This window comes from Macaca nemestrina, chromosome 9, assembly GCF_043159975.1.
Source record: "Macaca nemestrina isolate mMacNem1 chromosome 9, mMacNem.hap1, whole genome shotgun sequence".
NCBI lineage: Eukaryota > Metazoa > Chordata > Mammalia > Primates > Cercopithecidae > Macaca > Macaca nemestrina.
The window spans coordinates 7,774,971-7,787,105 of NC_092133.1; the positions used below are offsets into that span (position 1 = coordinate 7,774,971).

General features: G+C 39.1%; 1 protein-coding gene across 8 annotated transcripts in view; it reads right to left on the minus strand.

The window, feature by feature from the left end:
• Nucleotides 1-12,135, minus strand: part of LOC105470417 (fibronectin type III and ankyrin repeat domains 1) — a 119,399-nt gene that overhangs the window by 42,298 nt on the left and 64,966 nt on the right. Inside the window, exon 2 of one of the 8 annotated variants that reach the window (XM_071068939.1) lies at nt 387-524. The exons of the other annotated variants lie outside the window; for them this stretch is intronic. The gene's annotated coding sequence lies outside the window, so the exon portion shown is untranslated. The remainder of the gene's footprint in view (nt 1-386; nt 525-12,135) is intronic. 8 annotated transcript variants of the gene reach the window in all.

The window sequence follows — 12,135 nt, forward strand, 5'->3', positions numbered from 1 at the left end:
ATAAAATGTAACTGAGCATTTTTATTCTTAATGGAAAAAAAGATTCAGCTAAGATGAACTAACTAGCCTAGACTCTTCCTTGCTGAGCTTATACATATATGATAGCAACAAGTCTGATAAAAATAAACCAAGAATAAGTCAATGTGGATGCTTCAAAGCATGAGACATTTCAATTACACTCTGGCTCAATTTATTGACCATTTTGGTGTCAAGCAGATATCCTGCTTGACATTTATTTCCAAGCAAAAAGTTTACTTATACCCAGTCATTCAGCACACTTGTGGGACACCTCCCCTGTGTCCTGAGGGCACAGGTGTAACCAAGATGACCAAGAGGGAAGGGCAAAGTGAGGAGCAGGGAACATTCAACACCAAACAAATACAAACCAGATGCATGGGGGAGGCAGCTGCCGAGGGAGCCTACAGGAAGACATGTTCAAAATGCATACAGTTTACATACATTCTAATCCAGGAATGAGGTGCCTTAAGTGAGGTCTCAGGATAAAGAGGCAAGTCTGGCAGAGCCTGCAGGCAAAGAATACATCATCTCATGAAGACATTTCAATATACTTAAATTGTCTTATGTTTTTATCCCCAAACATTCCTTATCCTTTAAAAGTAAGTAATGTAAGTGCAAACTGCCCAAAAGTTGCTTTCCTCTACTTTGCTAATAATTTCTTCTAGGGCAAAAATCAGTTCAAACAGCAAAAACAACAAAAGCCAAAACTCCCTAGGGTAGTAATCGGGAAACACTGCTTCCTCTCCTGGCTCTACCATGGATATTCCTCATCAGGAAAACTGGGGGATAAATAAGGATACCTGTCCTGCCTCCCTCTCAGATTTACTGCAAAGAAAAAATAATGTGACAAAATATTGAAGTGATTTGAAATGTATAAAGGACTTCACAGACATAAGGTAATGGTAATGCCTTTGAAAGTCACAATGCTCACACCTATTTCACACTTCTAACTACATGGAAACCCTGCTTGGAGTTCTATACAGGTAACAGGTAGCAGGCAAAGAAGGAAACGTACTTCCAAGATATTTCTTTTACTTAATTACAACAACTTCAATTTACTGCAAGCTTGCTCTAAGCAAAATATCATACAGGACACTTGATCAACAATGGATTCAACTTCACGATGATGGGGTGTTCTCAATTTACAGATAAGGACAGAGAGGAGGAGACCAAAGCTCAAAGAGGTACAGTAGCTTGTTCAAAGCTACAGAATTGATAAGTGGAAAGCAAGGATTTCAACCCAGATCTCTAACTCCAAAATCTGTGCTCTTTCCCCTACAGGCTGTGCCTGGTATGGAGCTTCTGAGATTTTCTATGGAAATGCACAATGAGTCTGTAAAATGACAAGTCTTTTACAATCAGATAAGAAAAGCCAAATTGCTATATATATTCTTTAGACACAGTATGTCACTGAAGTCTAAAATATATTCATAGTGATAAATGGTAGGATACTTTAACAATAGCAAAGTATTCAAATGCGTACGATCAGCTTATATTCACTCTTAAGAAAAACGTACTAACGAAGGATATGACTAAGCAATTCAGGAGAAGAGGAGTGCCAGTGAAACCTACTCAACCTCACTGATAAACAAAACGATGCAATTACAATGACATTTTGCATTCATCAAGTTTGTTTGTTTGTTTGTTTGTTTATTTTTTGAGACAGAGTTTCGCTCTTTGTTGCCCAGGCTGGAGTGCAATGGCACAATCTTGGCTCACCACAACCTCTGCCTCCCGGGTTCAAGCAATTCTCCTGCCTCAGCCTCCCGAGTAGCTGGGATTACAGGCATGCACCACCACACCCAGCTAATTTTGAATTTTTAATAGAGATGGGGTTTCTGCATGTTGGTCAAGGCTGGTCTCGAACTCCGACCACAGGTGATCTGCCTGCCTCGGCCTCTCAAAATGCTGGTCATCAAGTTTATTAAATCTAAAATCTGCTAGTAGCAGTGAAGAGGAAGAGTGGAACACTCTCAAACTGCCAGTAGAGTATAAATTGGGAAATCTCTTTGGAAAACAAGTTGGCAAGGCTAAGTTCAGGTCGTGCATTCTCTATCATCCAGCAATTCCACTCCTAGGTATGGTTCCTTACATGTGTAAGAATGTTCATGGCAACTTTACGTTTAAGAGAAATGGAAAACTACTGTAATGGCCAGCATGAAAAGATTGGGCAAATTATGAATAATCAAACATTAGCATACTACATAGCAGTTAAGACTAAAGTTAAAATGAATTGGGGCTAAATATACCCACGTGAATAAATCGAGGGGAAGGTTGAATCACAAAAGAAAGCTGTAAAACTTTATGTAGAGAATGATACAATATAGGTCAGGTGCAGTGGTTCATGCCTTGATTCCAGCACTTTGGAAGGCCTAGACAGACAGATCACTTGAGGTCAGGAGTTTGAGACCAGCCTGGTCAACATACTGAAACCCCATCTGTACTAAAAATACAAAAATTAGGTAGGCCATGGTGGCTCATACCTGTGGTCTGAGCTACTTAGGAGGCTGAGGCAGGAGAATCACTTGAGCGCAGGAGGTGGAGGTTGCAGTGAGCAGAGATTGCACCACTGTACTCCAGCCTGGGTGACAGAGCAAGACTCCATCTCAAAAAAAAAAAAAAAAAAAAGAATGATACAATCTACATAATATTTGATCAAAACTATATCACAAACAGAGGAAGATAAACATAGGATGAAAGAAAAATAATTTTGTCAGCAATATTTTGTTTTTTTTTTTTTTGAGACGGAGTCTCGCTCTGTCGCCCAGGCTGGAGTGCAGTGGCCGGATCTCAGCTCACTGCAAGCTCCGCCTCCCGGGTTCCCGCCATTCTCCTGCCTCAGCCTCCCGAGTAGCTGGGACTACAGGTGCCCGCCACCGCGCCCGGCTAGTTTTTTTTGTGTGTGTTTTTAGTAGAGACAGGGTTTCGCCATGTTAGCCAGGATGGTCTCGATCTCCTGACCTTGTGATCCGCCCGTCTCGGCCTCCCAAAGTGCTGGGATTACAGGCTTGAGCCACCGCGCCCGGCCTAATATTTTGTTTCTTAAGCTAGGTGGTGGCATGTATTGTTTTACATATTTTATGTCTGAATTATTTAATAAAAGAACAAAGTACTGCATACATGGATATATTTCTATCCTTATTTTTGTCTTACCCTTCTCCCAACTAAATAGGTATCCAAGTAAGCTACACTGCAAAATTATCTTAAAATGTTATATAAAGGTGGTTCAGCTTCAAATTCAGGAATCCTGAGACCTATGCATCTTTAATATTTTCTATATTCCAATATAGTTTCAATGCAACTATAGTTGCCCCTCGGGATTGGTTCCAGGACCCCCAAGGACACTAAAATTCAAGGATGCTCAGGTTCCTTATATAAAATGACACAGTATTTGCATATAACCTACATGCATCTTCCCATATACCTTATATCATCTCTAGATTACTTTTATAATACACAATACAATGTAAATGCTATATAAGTAGTTGAAGTAGTTGTTATACTGTATTTTTGTGTTTTCTTTGTTGTTGTATTGTTATTTTTGAGGGTTTTTCCCGCAAATATTTTTAACCCTTGGTTAAATGTGTAGAGCAGACCCACAGATACAGAGGCCGATTGCAGAGACGAAGCTCTTGGAGGAGAGTGAGCTGAGGTTCATTCACTCTCTACCTAGTGCTATCAATAATTATTTGATCTGAGCTGATCTGGTATTATTCAAATATCCGTAAGATTCTGTTTTATCATTCCTTAAAATATGTTGCAATTAATTTAACCATGACAGATAAGCAGTGACTTAACACATAATATGTAGCACATTTTATTCTATGGCCTTTGGTGCTTACCCACATTTACACTGCCTATTATTTACCAGTAGGTGTAAAAATTAGATAGCAACTAACTTCAAATATGCAAACAGGTTTCCAATATTTCTGTCATGTGAGTTCCCATCATTACATGAACCCATCTCCTAGTTCACGTGTGTCACCCATAGGATGTGACGCTGTCTTTCAACTCAGGTTTGTCAGGCTGCTGAGTCTGATAAAAGTCCTCAACCCAGCTAGTTACAGAAATCAATTATATTCTCATGAGCCTCTCTTATTCACACAACTAAAACGGAATGACACATACTGACACAAAAATCTTTTAAACTCTGTTTTTTTTAGCACATAATGTGATATTAAAGGGTAAATATGACTATATCAGGGATCATTCCCAAATTGCCCTCTACTGCTGTTTTCCTTCTCCATCCCCTGGCCTGCCAGTATCCTTTTTTATTCATTCTCTGTTCCTTTGCTCACAATAATTTTTTGAGTGTTACTATGTGGTAGACCTATTAGGAACGGGGAGCACAAGACACTTTCTGCCCTCACTGAGTCTTGCAGGAGAAACAGACATTAAACAAAGACACTACCTGCCTCCCTAAAAAAAGTTATCATAATTGTGATGATTGCTCTAAAGAAAATAACTGCGATGCTGAGGGACATCCGAGGCCATATCTCAAGGAAGCAGCCCAGAGAGGACAATGAAGAACATAATGGCAAGAAAAAGGATTCTTTCTTCCATGTAAGTCACCAGTGACATGCTCTACAAACTTGCCCCATGCAAATCCAAACCTGAAAATGAATCCAATCATCTTAATATAGTAGAGTGCAACTAATATTAAGCCCTCTGGAGAAAAATCTAATCCTCATGACCGACATACCTGATAAGCTAGACAACCCCCTAAGTGTTGTGATTTTTAAGGAAAATGTAATTTTCTGTTTATACATCAATTCATAGTATCTGCCACATATTGTTGCTCTTTAAAATGGGGTTTCTTTATAATCTACAACTGCATTAGCCCATTCTCATGTGCTGCTATAAGGATAAACCCAAGACTGGGTAATTTATAAAGGAAAGAGGTTTAACTGACTCACAGTTCCACATGGCTGGGGAGGCCTCAGGAAACTTACAATCATGGCAGAGGGGAAGCAAACAAGGCAGCAGGAAGGAGAAGTGCCGAGTGAAGTGGGGAAAAGCCCCTTATAAAACCATCAGATCACATGAGAACTCACTCACTATCACAAGAACAGCATGGGGGAACTGTCCCCACAATTCAATTACCTCCTACTGGGTCCTTCCCATGACACATGGGGATTATGGGATTACAATTCAAGATGAGATTTGGGTGGGGACACAGAGCCAAACCATATCAACTACCATGTCCCTGTTTCTCTAACAGCTTTCTACAATGGTTTACAATAAAAATAAATAGAAGGGTTGGATGAACTTACCTTACAAAGACAAATTTTGTGCTCTAAATCTTCCCAAACATACTCATTCTAAATAGGCTACCAGGGTATACACAGAAACATAAATTGTATTTTTGCAGCCAGTATGAAAATAACCAGGATCATAAATCAGATATTAATTATAAATAATGGTCATTCTTCTTTGCATTTATCAGAATAACATCCTACATAACAAATCCCCTGTTTCTACTACGGGACTGTTTCCACATTCATCTGTTTCTTGGCTCCAAGCATGTCTTAATGGCCAAGATTCCCTATTCTGCAAATAAAATGCAAAGGCAGCTACTATAACATAGTTGTCCTTCCAAAAATTCTCCTCCTATAGAAAAAAAGTTTGAAAATAAATTTACTTCCTTTTCTTTGTGCTAGCTACAAAGGTACACTTTTAATCTCAGCTTGAATACAAATAAATCTCTTTAATCTTCTGAGCAGGTATTGCTTCTCCCTTCTTCCCTTTCTAACCTCCTTCCTCAAGCTCCCACTTTCTTCACACTTAACACCCCCCCTTCAACTCTTTCATTAATTTCCTAAAACTGTTTAGGGGACTTGCACTTGAAATTACCTTTAAACTACCAACTTTTGTTCTGCTTCACCCTGTCTTACTACAGTATGTAAATATGTATCCCTCTCAAAATTCAAATTACAAAATAACCTTACAAATAAAAACCGGCACGTGTGAGGCATTTAGGCGTAACCTTGACGAACAAGGAATGTAAAAAATGCCATGCAGTCAGATGGGTTCAAGAATGCATGCTCTGTTGTCTCAAAACAGAAGCCAAAATATATATGCAGATATTGGCCTTTTTTTTTTTTTTTTTTTGAGACACATTTCGTTTTGTTGACCAGATTGGAGTGCAGTGGCATGATCTTGGCTCACTGCAACCTCCACCTCCCAGGTTCAAGCGATTCTCGTGCCTCCGCCTCCAGAGTAGCTGGGATTACAGGCGCGCACCACCACACCCAGCTAATTTTTGTATTTCTAGTAGAGACGGGGTTTCACCATGTTGGCCAGGCTGGTCTCGAACTCTTGACCTCAAGGGATCCACCTGCCTCAGCCTCCCCAAAGTGCTGAGATTATAGGCATGAGCCACTGCACCCAGCCTGGAAACTTTTAAAAATATATACTTAAAAAAAAAAATAGGCCAGGTGCAGTGGCTCACGCCTATAAATCCCAGCACTTTGGGAGGCCGAGGCAGGTGGATCACAAGGTCAAGAGTTCAAGACTAGCCTGGCCAAGATGGTGAAACTCCATCTCTACTAAAAAAAAAAAAAAAATTAGGTATGGTGGCGGGCGCCTGTAATCCCAGCTACTAGAGAGGTTGAGGCAGAGAATCGCTTGAACCCGGGAGGTAGAGGTTGCAGTGAGCCGAGATCGCGCCATTGCACTCCAACCTAGGTGACAGAGCAAGACTCAGCCTCAAAAAAAAAAAAAATATATATATATATATATGTGTGTATATATATATATACACACATATATATATACAACCTCTCTAGTCTCTCTCACCCAGGGAGGACCACCAGCGAAAATTCTTTCAAAGATTTATTTAGCATGGATACATAAAAATTTACAAAAAGCCCTCATATTCAACGTGCTGTTTTGCAGTGTGTGTGTGTGTGACAAGGTACTTTGCAGTGTGTGTGTGTGTGTGTGTGTGTGTGTATGAGAGAGAGAGAGAGAGAGAGACACAGAGCAAGACTCTGTCTCCCAGACTGAAGTACAGTGACACAATCATGGCTTATGGCTCACTGCAACATCCGCCTCCCAGATTCAAGTAATTCTCATGCCTCAGCCTCCAGAGTAGCTGCGATTACGGCACATGGCACTGAGTTAATCTTTGTATTTTTAGTAGAAACAGGGTTTCACCATGTTGGCCAGGCTGGTCTCAAACTCCTGATCTCAAGAGATCTGTTCCGCCCACCTTGGCCTCCCAAAGTGCTGGGATTACAGACACAAGCCACTGAAATCCAGCCCAAGCTTGCCTTTTTAAATTAACAAGTTACTAGTAGATATTTTTGCATGTTAGTACATGGGATTTTAACTCAATTTTTAAAAACAAGGGTACTTTCTGTATAAAATAATTTTTACAGACAACACTTCAATAAAAACTGTGCACTTAACTTTACATAGTGATGAAAATATTTTTAGATGTTATGGCAAATTCCTAGAAGAATTGAGTTTTTGGATGTGTATAGGTTTCATTTTGATACATATTGCCAAAATGCCCTTTAAAAGGAGCATATGTCAATGTACCAACTGTATGTAATTTCAAGCGGAAGTCCCCTGAAGATTATCCACCTCCTGCTACCAGATATAAGACCTAAAGACACATTAACACATGTATACAAGAAGACCTAGCCAAGAATGATCATGGTAGCATCAGTACTGTAGTGACAAAAAATTGGAACTAACCTTTTCAGCAGAAGAGTAGATAAATAAATTGAGGTATGTTTACATCACAAGATACTATCCATTTTCTTATCATCTGTTAGATAAGTTATAGTATCTGTTATTTAGAGTCTACCTGGAATCACTCTGCTTTACTTCAGCTCATATTCGGTATGTTAGCTTATAAAATATGTACAATAATCCATTGTTTATAAATATATACATATGTAGGATAAGTATAAAAACAAATGTATTCATTCAGCAAATATTTACTGAGAGCAAAATACATAGAATGTTAGAAAAAATGTTTACAATCATGGGTAAGATAAAGATATCTTATATAGGACACAAAAAACATTAACTACAAAAGAAAATGATTTGATAAATTGAGTTTCAATACATTAAAAACCTCTACTCTTTGAAAATCACCATTAAGAAAATTAAAAGGCAATTCACAGAGTAGGAAAAAAATATTGATGATACATAAGTCTAACAAAAGGCTTACATGCAGAATATATTTAAAATGCTTACAACTAATAAGAAGATATACAACCCAATTTTTTTTTTTTTTTTTTTTTTTTTTTTTTTTTTTTGGTGGGGGACGGAGTTTCGCTCTTATTGCCCAGGCTGGAGTGCAATGGCATGATCTCGGCTCACCGCAACCTCCGCCTCCCAGGTTCAAGCAATTCTCCTGCCTCAGCCTCCCGAGTAGCTAGAATTACAGGTATGTGCCACTACGCCCAGCTAATTTTGTATTTTTAGTAGAGACGAGATTTCTCTATGTTGGTCAAGCTGGTCTCGAACTCCTGACCTCAGGTGATCCGCCCACTTGGGCCTCCCAAAGTGCTGGGATTACAGGCGTGAGCCACCATGCCTGGCCACGACCCAATTTTTAAATGAGTAGAAAATTTGAAATCTTTTACAAAAAACTGACAAATGGTCAATAAGGATACAGTAAGACGACTAGTCATTGTGGAAATGCTAGTAAAAAATGACAATGAAATGCTGAGAATGCCTAAAATGTAAAAAGACTGAAAATACCAAATGTTGGTGAAGATGTGGAACAACTGGAACACTCACACACTGTGGGTGGAAACCTGGAATTGTATAACCATTTTAGACAGTTGGCAGTTTCTAACAAAGTTAAATACAGACCTGCCCAATGAACCAGCAATTCCATTCCTAGGTATTTACTCAAAATGAATGAAGCATGTCCACACAAAGGCTTGTACATGAATGTTCAGAGTAGCTTTAATCATAATCGCCAAAACCTAAAAACATGCCAAATGCCAATCAGCAGATAAATGGATAGTGTTCTACCCACACAATGAAATACTAACCTGCAATAAAAATGAACTATTGGTACATGCAATAGCGTAGATAAATCTCAAAAAGAAATTATGGAAAGCAAGTGAAAGATTCTGAGCCAAGGAGCGACATGGTCAGATTTAGGTTTTAACAGGATCCCTCCGGTTACCATATTGAAAACAGACCAAAGTGAGGTGAAGGCAGGAGCGGGAAATCAGACAGGAGGCAACTCAGTAATCCAGGTGCAAATATGATGAAGGAAGGACCAGGCAGGTAGCATGACAGGTCATGAAAAGTGATCAGATTCAGTCATCAAAAACTATCAGACTCTGAAGGACTCTCCACTCTATAACAATTAGACTTGGGCTGGGACACATCCTTTGAAGCATTTCTCATAAAATGTAGAAGAACCATCCAGGGACATCCCCACCCTTTCGCCCTACACTCTCTCGCCACCAAATTAAAAATTTAAAATATGAGTAGACCTCAGATCAGTCAGAAACCAGAAAGAACAAACCAGTGTCTCCATGTTCCAAAGCCACTGCAACAGCACCCAGAAGACAGGAGCCAAGGAATCTAGAGAGGGAGAGGACTCAGACCAGAGAAGCAGGCAGTGAGAGCAGTGGAGAAGCGGAGCTGACCTGATCTGCACATAGATGGAGGAGTAAGATTACCATGAGGCCAGGTTAATATAGCAGCCGTGATGTGGGGATACTGAACTTGGAAAGCAGCAAGAAATAGAAGCTGAACCTGAGACTTCTGCTCTGAACAAAAGTCTCCAGTGGATCCAATATGATCATGGTTTGGATAAGCCTCTTGACTACCGCCAGAGGCAGATGCAAATGCTCTCTAAAGGAAGGACTCACCAAGTTAGCTACCCAGGTTAAGATCAAAGATTAAACACAAGGGGAGGCAAGCAAGCTGCAGTCAGAGATATACACCCTCCAAGAACCAAAGAGGCTGGAGTGTCAGACTCAGAATATCCAAGAGCTATGTACAAAACTTTAAAGAAACAGAAGATTCTATTACAAATTGAGTATTAAAGAGCTAGGAATTAGCAGAAATAGTTGAGGAAAAAGGCAAATGGAAATTCCTAAAATAAAAAATTGTTGAAATAAAGTAAGTAGGTCAAATGCAAATAAGGCAAAGATAAAAAGATAATTACATATCTGAAGAATTGACTCAATTTACCCAAAATAAAACGAAGATGGAAAACACAAATAGAGGTTAAAAAAACAAAATGAGAAGATCGTGCATATATTTAATCAGAGAGCCAGAAAGGAGTAATAAAAGGAACAGAAGAGAGGAAATATTTAAAGGAAAGTGTGTCATAACTAATTAAAGATATGAATTCAAAATTCCAGGATCCCAATTAAAATAAAAAGAAAAACATGCCTAGACACAAATATGAAACAGCAGAACATCAAAGGCAATAATATGATCCCAAAAACTAGAGAGCACACACACATCATCTACAAAAAATGTCAGAATGACAGAATTCTCAAAGATGACAATGCAGACTAGACAGTAATACAGTAAGATCTGCAGACAGAAGAGAAAAGAAGCTGTTCAGAGAACTATATGCTCAGCCAAAATTCCCTTCAGGAACAAGAATGAAATAAATGCATTTACCAATTTTAAAAGGAAGACATTCTGCAAGTATTTGCAAAACATACCTGATAAAAGACTAGTATCCAAAATATACAAAGAATTCTTAAAACCCAACAAGAAAAAAAGCCCCATTAAGAAATTAAGATCTGAATAAAAACTTTACCAAAGATGTACCAATGGCAAATAAGCATACTAAAAGATTCTCATCATCAAATGTCATTAGGGAATTGCAAATTAAAACATGATGCCAGTATACACACATTAGAATGGCTATAATTCAAAAGCCTAATGATACCAAAGTCCAGCAAAGATGCAGAGCAACAGGAACTCTCATTCATTGCTGTTGGGACTGCTAAATGGTACAGCCACTTCAGAAGTTTCTTACCAAGTTAAACACAGTCTTATCATGGGATTCGGCAATCATGCACCGAGGTAACTGCCCAGTTTATTTTAAAACTTGTACATGAATGTTTACAACACCTTTATTTATAAGGCCAAACACTAGAAGCAACAGGTCCTTCGATAAGGGAATGGACAAACTGGTATTTTTACAATGGAATATTTGTTATTCAGTGATAGAAAGTGAGCTGTCAAGCCATGAAAAGTCATGGAGGAAACTTAAATACATATTTCTAAGCGAAAGAAGCTAGTCTGTAAAGGTACATCTGTATTATCCCAACTATATACCACTCTGGAATAGGTAAAACTATGGAAACAGTAAAAAGAACAGTGGTTATCAGGAGCTTAAGAAGAGGGAAGAAGGGTTGAATAGGTGACAGATGGAGGATTTTATTCAGGGAGTAAAACTTTTTTTTTTTTTTTTTTTTTTTTTGAGACAGAGCCTTGCTCTGTCACCCAGGCTAGAGTGCAGTGACACGATCTCAGCTCACTGCAACCTCTGCCTCCAGGGTTCAAGTGATTCTCCTGCCTCAGCCTCCCGAGCAGCTGGGATTACAGGTGCCCACCACCATGCCCGGCTAATTTTTTTATTTTTAGTAGAGTCAGGATTTCACCATGTTGGCCAGGCTGGTCTCAAACTCCTGACCTCATGCTCCACCTGCCTCAGCCTCCCAAAGTGCTGGGATTACAGGCGTGAGCCACTGTGCCTGGCCACTATTCTTGATGGTACTAGAATGGTGGCTATATGACACTGCATTTGTGAAAGTCTGTAGAACTTCCCAGTACAAATAATGAAGTTTAGTGTTGCAAAGTTTAAAGAAGCATTTAGGAAGCTGGGGAATCCCAAGTTAGAATGCAGACTATGACAACATGTTGATGATACAAGAAATATCAAGATATAGATGGCTAACAAAATTGTATATAATTTAGCTATGTTACAAATGGATGAAACAACTTTACTGAAGGAGTAAGGGGAAAGGGTTTTGCCCTAAATAACTCTGGCAGTGAGTGCAGTTTCTGAGACTAAAAGCAAAGGAAACTGGACATAAGCACTGTACTCTAGTTGATAACACATTTCCCACAGAGATACAGCTTAACAATTCTGAAATTGCTGTGCAT